Source organism: Rousettus aegyptiacus, unplaced genomic scaffold, assembly GCF_014176215.1.
Source record: "Rousettus aegyptiacus isolate mRouAeg1 unplaced genomic scaffold, mRouAeg1.p scaffold_m13_p_6, whole genome shotgun sequence".
In the NCBI taxonomy this organism is placed as follows: Eukaryota; Metazoa; Chordata; class Mammalia; order Chiroptera; family Pteropodidae; genus Rousettus; species Rousettus aegyptiacus.
The window spans coordinates 40786158-40793885 of NW_023416309.1; positions in this window are offsets into that span (position 1 = coordinate 40786158).

The following is a 7728-nucleotide window of genomic DNA, read 5'->3' on the forward strand; positions in this document are numbered from 1 at the left end:
ACTTACTTCCTAACCTTGCCTAAGTCTCCCCTGCAGGTTCCTCTTTCCTGCTGGCTCTCCTAGGACCCCTCTGGTAGGAGGAAAGGGAAGGTACACTAGTGGGGCTCAAGAACTCTGGTGGTTTCTTGGTCAGAGGAAAACCAAAGAAGTTTAGAGACAGAGGAACACGAATGAAGATCTGGGTGGTAGGGTCCATCTGTCTCCCTATTAACAGGGACTTAATGCAGGCTGTGCAAGGTGGCATTAATGTGGTAGATTAACTAGATTAAGATGTGTGTCACTTGGCTGCTCTGAATTTATTAGGAGCCTTTCTCAGGGAGGCACAGATGGGCAGTGGCCTTTATTTGCACATGATAATGCCCCCTTAAGCCAGCTCAGAGATGACAGTTGCCCCCTGCCCCCACCTCTCAAGCGATATTGGGCTGTAACAGGGGTCAAGGCAGGAGGCTGAGAAACATTCCCTTTTCTTTCCACAGGCAGAGGGGCCTAGACCTTGGACCTTTTTCTAGGGTTAAAGAGGCAGGGCTTAAGGGAAACTGGGAAGGAAGGAGTGAAGTCAAGCCAGGGGTGGGGTTGATCAGCTTAACTCCCCTTCCAGGTCTGAGGTCAGGAGTCAAAGGTTTGAGGTTGGCTCAACAATGTTCTGATGGAAGGAAGATGCCATTGGAAGGGACCTGTGGCAACCTTGACTAGTAGCTCTTCCAAAATAGCTGGGAGGGCTTAGAATTGAGAGCTGGAAAAAGGGGTGCTCTGAAGTCCTCTCCTACTTCTTACCCAAGAGGACAAAGAAGATAAAGGGGGTCAAGTACATAGCGACAGAGGAGACTAGACTTCGGGTGAGTGAGCACATAAGACTATACAGATGTCATATTATAAAGTTGTACCTGAAAGTTATATGTTATTAACCAATGTTACCTCAATAAATTTAGTAAAAATAAAAAAATAAAATATATATTTTTTAAAATATGCTCCCAAATGCAAACCATGCCCCTGACTTCTCCAGAGGCCACAGTAGCAACACGGAGTTGGAAAAAGAGAGACAGTAGAATTTGCCTATAAGGGAAGCTAAATCCCACAGTTGCCATTAATCTTTCTAGTCTGCTTTGGCTCCAGACTTCTAATTTTCTAAACTCCACTTCCCCCAGCATTCCATACCTGTGTCTTGGTTTCACCCTTTATTTCAGCCAAGGAAGGTAGGGTGAGGAGAGATAAGAGACAGAGTAAATGATGAGGCGGAGGCTGAGACCCAGAAAGCAGAGTTCAGGCTGTGTGTTCCCAGAGACAGACAGACACACATGCAGACACACAAGGCCCCCCACTTAGACAAAATAAGCACTTGGACTTGCAGCTAGGGGCATACAAACACACACTCTCCCACACATGTGCTGCCACATTCAGGCAGAGAGACACACACCATCGCACAGTCTCCTTTCTCTGTGACAGGGACAGCTGCCTTGGCTGTTTTGGAGCTAGCCATTACTCTATCCCCTCCCCTTCATGGCCCCTCCGACTCTCAGCTATCAGTCCTAGGAACTCGGGACTCAGTGGGGGAGGAGGAGGCCGAAGGGGTCAGAAGAGTGGTCTACACTCAGTGGCTGCTGGGGAGAGCTTGTGCAGCCGAGTGGGGAGATGGCAGGAGAATGCTGGAGAAAGAGGATTCAATGGGGCTGGGGGCCAGAAACTGCCCAGGCCCCTTAGGAAAGTAATCTGATATAGCCCAAAGAAGTTAGGTTTGGAGTCAAAATACCTACATTCATGTCATGGCTTCCCAGCTTACTAGTTAGAAAATTACCTCTCTGAGCATATTTTTTTCAACTCTAAAAGTGAGATCATAGTATCTTCCCTACCTACCATCAGTACTGTTATAAGGTTAAAATAAAATATGATATGAAAAATGGGTAGAGGTACAACTCTATCCAAGTATTTTTTCCCTCATTCATTGAAGAGATGTTTATTTGGAAGTGTCTATGAGCTGGACATTGAGTAAGGCACAGAGGATAGAGTGGTAAATAAGATCTCATCCTTGTCTCTGCCATTGCTTGAGTGGTTCACCTCCCTAGACTCCATATCTCCCAGTGAAGAATTTCTAAAATGCAGTATGCAAATGTGTGTTGTGAGCACTCTGTCCTGAACACAAAAGAGAGCCTAGTCAATAAGGTAACAGCAAAATGGGTTAGAACAATCCAAGCTGGGAGCCACTTTGGGGACCAGGGACTGGTAAAAGAAAAAATGAACCCTCAGGCTCCTGACTGGATTAGTAATAGAAGAGAGAGGGGATGAGGCTGAGAAAGGCTCTGATTGTGAAACTGGAAAGGCAAGAACACCAAAGCCAGGCAGGTAATAGAGAGAGAGCGAGTGGGGACACAGGCCTCTAGCAGACTTGTGTCCAGGTAGGCTGGTCCGGCAGAGGCTGGGGGTGTCAAATGGTTGTCTGAGCTGGAGACAGGCTGGCTGAGGATTAAACTCCCCCAAACTGCTAGAGGTCAGGAAGCTGGGGAGTTGGACCCGAGGCCAGGAACTTTACCTCACTCAGTGGACAGGAACAAGCAGTAGGTCTTAGAGTACAGGTTTGGTTAATGCTGGTGAGAAATACCAGGCAGGGCCAAAGAGAGTCAAGAGATAACAGTGTTGCTGAGACCAGCTCTGGGAGGGACTTCCTGCCCTATTCCAAGCCTTTCTGACACCCCCTGCAGGGGATGCATGGGCCAGGCCCCAGTGGTGTTGAGGTGGCAATGCCAGCCCTAGGGAGAAGAGAGGACCTACAGGTATGCTTCAATTCTGAAGTAAAGGCTGGAATTACAGGAAGCCGTCATGGACTGCAGCAATATCAAAATATCCAAGATATATTCAGAGACTATCACAGGCCAGAGAGGCATAGTGGGGAGGCCATGGTTTCCAGGGACACAAATTCATGGCAAGAGGGCAACTCCCATGTGTACCCACTTTTGTCCTAAAGCCAAAGGGGTAAACCAGGGCCACAGCCAGAGAGCCCTCAAGAAGTTGCAATAACAATTCCAGGAGGCATACCCTGGAACCTAAATGGGAAAAGAACTTCCTCTTGCAGAAACTGAATGAAGACAAATATAAGAGGGATAGAGTTGCGATACTGTGGCTCAGCTCAGCAGCAAGTTGGCAAACAGGTGTAACCAGGGCCCTAAACCACCCAATAAACCTGACACTGAAGTGAGGCCCTTAAGTGCACATTGGCTTCGTGTTCATTAGTGATGCTGATAACCCGAGTTGTCGGATCTGCTGAACTACAGTGACAAATGGGGGCAAATTAAGACAGCTATAGACAAAGCTCACAGCTCAAAGAGGAAACCTTAAGACTTAGGTAGAAGCAGTGATAACTTGATGCACTTAATTTATTAAGGGGTAAGTCAGGAATCAGAGAAATGAGACTCCATATCCTTCCTTCCTTCTCTTCCTTCTTTTCTCCAGCAAGTGTTAGGTGCTAAGACAGATCCCCAAGACTGTTAAGACATAGACCCTAACTTCTAGGAGCCTGTAGTCTTGGGAGGCAAATAGAGCACAGGATGAAATGATGGGCTGCATGGGTCTGATACTTAGATTAAAGGAGATTAGAGAAATGGAAGCCCATGTAAGGTGGTATCGTCTTCTGGGGCTCAGAGGCTGTAGCTCATGGCTGAGCTGGGAATTGGGAAGGCAGAGAAGGGGCAGGATTGGGAATGAAGTTCAGAGGGCAACAAGGAGCCTAGCTTGGCCAGGGTCTCAGTGTGGGTAATGGGAGATCGTCAGAGAAAAATGGGTTAGGATTAGGAGGCCTCCAAAGATGGGCAAAGAGTGGTGGTTCAGGTTTAATACAGTCTAGGCTACAGCATCTTCAGCTTTTCCATTAAAAAATGCCAAGACTAGAAAGAGAAAATATCACCCTGGGAAACTAAGGGCACAACCTGAAACAGCTGTCAACAGTATGAAATTTATTTGAGGTCTCTATCCTTATATTAAAAATTGAAGCAAATTTTGCATTCTATTTCATACTTAAGTCATTATGTTTGCTTTTATATAAAAATAAATTTTTCTCTCCAAATCTCCAAGTGACATCTTCAAGTGATATCATCACACCTGGAAGACAGGCCATGTTTCGCCTGCAGCATCATGCCCCTCCCACTCCTGTACCAGCCTCTCCCACCCCAAGCCCTTAAAGTGAAGCAGTGAGAGTCATTGAAGACTTGTAGACAGGAGAATGACATAAAAGCAGCATCTTTGGGAATTTTATTTGTCATTGGCGAGTGGATCGAATTGGGTAGGGAAGAGATAGGAAAGGGGCTCTTTGAAAGCAGCTCTTTCTCCTCTTACCACCTATCTTTTCCCTTCTCTCCCCGTCACTTTTATCATGGGTCCCTGTCAGTGACCATGGCCTAGATACTAGATAATACCAAAGTTCAGGACCTAATGAATCCTTCAGATTAGCTGCCATCTCTTCGGAAGCACATTTTAGGAAGCATCATTTAGAGTGACTGGAGAAGAGAAAATTTGGGTGGCTCCTTCCTTATCTCATGTTTACCCCAGCTCAGCTTCAGTCTGTCTCTCCTGCCCTCTCTTCCTGGACCTGCATCTTGGGCCCATATTCACATCCTTGAGCAGCAGGCAGGCGGGGAACAAATCAGTATGGTTGGTCTGGTAGATGGCTTAAACATTTGGGGAGCTCCCTTGAACTCCTCTGGGAAAGGGGCAGGGGTAAGGGCCAGCATCTGAAGTCTGAGATAGGGTGTTCCATCTGTCATTGAGAATCTTCCTGTGGTTGGATTAGGGATGCTATCTGGCTGATGTAAGACTTGAGATACCACCCTTGCAAACAAAGATTCTATAGTTTGGGCCTAATAATGGCAATAACACTTCTTATTTCTGTGGTGCTTTTTCATTTGCAAAGGGCTTTCATATATATGATTTCCTTTAATTCTTATTAACCACCGTGAGTGGCAGGAATAACCATCCCCATTTTATCTCTAAGAATGTGAATTTACCCAAGGTTATACAGATTGAAAAGATTCGAATCCAGTTTTCCTAGGACCGGGGACTAAGCTCTTTTCACTCCTCGCCCCCTCCGCCCCAGTAGCCATTTGTGGCTCTGACATGCACTGATCCTCGCAAGCCCAGAAGGATTCCATTTCTACTTCCTGCCTCTACCACCTCCCTGGAAATGAGCTCTGGAAGTTTGCTGCCCACTGTGTGCCAAGGAACATTTCCCTATTCATCCTGCGTTTGCATCACTCCTGTTCAAAGAGGCCCCTCATCTCCAGTTTCAGGATTTAGGGACCAAACAAGTCTTCTGCTTATCTATGCCTTTCATTATTTTGTGGATTTCCATCCTATCTCACTTCCTAGAGTCCTAATCTTTGAAGTTTGCTCCCTCAAGCAGCCACTGGCTCCCCATTCTGGCAACTATTCTCTGACTTCTCTAGGCCCATGACATTCTCCTTAAGACCCAGTGACTCAGGCCTACACTGAGCTTCGTGATTTTATGCAAAGGAGAAAGTTCTGCCTTTTATTTCCAGTCATCTTCATTATAACACTGTTGCAAAAACAGATCTTTGGGTTAAGGTCTTCAGGGAACCATCTGTAATGTGTTCCCTACTCCTTTCCTGATTCAGAGTGTTTCATTTCACCCATAATTTAAAAAAATGATGGAAGCACAAGCCCCTGATGAGGGTATCAGAATGTGTTGGGGGCTATTTTGGTATGGCTCTATATTTATCAAAAGAGGGCAAGGGACAAAAAAATGTTGATAAACAATGTGTAGCTGGTAATAAGCAAACTTTAAAATTGAGGTGCTGAGGTGGGAGTGTGAGGAATATGTATTGTATGTCATTCACAGGTGGAGGTTGAGAAAGGTTGAGATCTACCTGTTTAGATTACTTACTTATTGCTAAACACATCACCTTTCACTTGTCCCCATGAAAACTCAGTCCCTAGCCAGGCTGTTGCGGTCATTTACCTAGACTGGTAGAATTCCCTTTATTTTGTTCCCTTTAGCTTAACTGGGCTCTAGTTAAAGAGTCGAGGTCAGGACAGATGATCATTGTAGGCGTCCAAATGAATCAGGACCCTCTACTAGCTACAGGGAAAGTACACAAGGCACTTGGGTAGGTAGGTCTGAGACCTTCTCAACCAGAGTTGGAGGACCATATAGGTCTCATGTTGGACTCCAGAGTCTGAATTCCACGTATTTCCTTCCTACCTCCTCTTAGCCACTAGGGTGGTGTTCAGATTGGTGAAGCCGAGGGAGCAAAAAGGGAAACAAGACCGCAGGATTTGCTTTGCTAAAGAGCTGCAGTTTTCTCTTTAGGCCTGAGCTCCTGCTCCCTGCAGAGTAGATGCCTTTAGCCTGATGACCCCTAGGCAAAGAGGTCTGGGAGTGTCTGATCAGCTGTTTTGGAATTAGGGGTTGCCTCTGAGTTTGTGAGTGAACTGAGGCTGGCAGGGGATTGTGCTGGGCTCCTTCTTGCCCTCCCATTGCTCTTTGTGGTTCATTCCTTCCTTTCCTGGTTTTGATCCCCACTAGCAGATCCACCATTGATTTTCTTTCCTCAAATTTGTATCCTGGAAGTCCAGGTGATGCTCTGATATGGTTTGGGTTGGAGAGGGAATCTCTCCCAGCACCACTCCACCCAAAGACCAGGCTGCAGCCTTTTTGCTCTCACTCCCTGCTCCTGGGCCCCACAGCCCTCAGGAGCAGAAACAAGTTTGCAAAGTGGGATTCGTGGCGACCCACCACAGAGAACCCCACTGCATACGCAACAGCTGTGCAGGCACTGCTGGGTAAATGGACATGCCACTCAGCCGGGGCATTCTGTCCACCGCTGTCTGACAGCGCCTCCTCCAGAAAGACCCACCTCGCCGCCCCGGACATTCTGTCCACTCCCAGTCGCTCGCGTTGCGGACATTCCGTCCGATTCAGTGGCGGCCTCAGGCCGGGACACATGCGGACTCTGACACCCCAAGCCGGACACACCAAACCCGCCGCCTGGTCACTCTGGCTGCCCAGTCACTACTCTGCCGCTCACACGGAGGCCATCTGAGTCGGTCGCGGCAGGGCTCTCACAACACGACTCCTATTCGCAAACTGCGAGAGAAGCGTGTGCGATGAGACGCACCTCTGCTCCTGGCTCCTGGAGTCTGAGCCACAGCCGAGGGGCGAAGGGCGCCGCCAGCTGCCCCCATGCTGGGCAGCCGCCACCAGCTGCCCCCACTGGCCAGGGCCTCGGCAACACCTTTTGCTCCCTGGCTGCCTGTTCTGGGCCCTTGGATTCCAGGGTGCTTTATGGTAATGATTTCCCGACAGGAGCGCCTGTCCTGATTTCATGTCTCCGGTTTCCCTCCGGATCTCCAGAGTCTCCCCCTTCTCTGTTCCCCGAGTCCTGACGCTGAGTGTCTCTTTCCCTAAGTCCTGGAGCTGGGTCTGCAGACTGCCCTCCCAGTTTTGACCCTTTCCCCAGGCGCCGTTCCCCAGTTCAGCCGCCTTAGGTCTGGTTTTAAGGATCCCGAAGTCTGGCCATGGCCCCTCGGCCCGGTGAGCCCCTGTAACCCTCAGGGTCAAGCACTCACAGTGAGTCCCGCAGCAGGCAGACTCCCGGCAGCGGCGGCGGCCGCCTCAGTCTGGAGGGCAGGCAGGGGCCAGGGGCCGGGCACCCGGCACGGGTGGGGGCCGCCCCCCTGCGCCCGGGCCGCGCGCGGCTCCGCTCGGGCGCTCCCGAACTCGCTGAG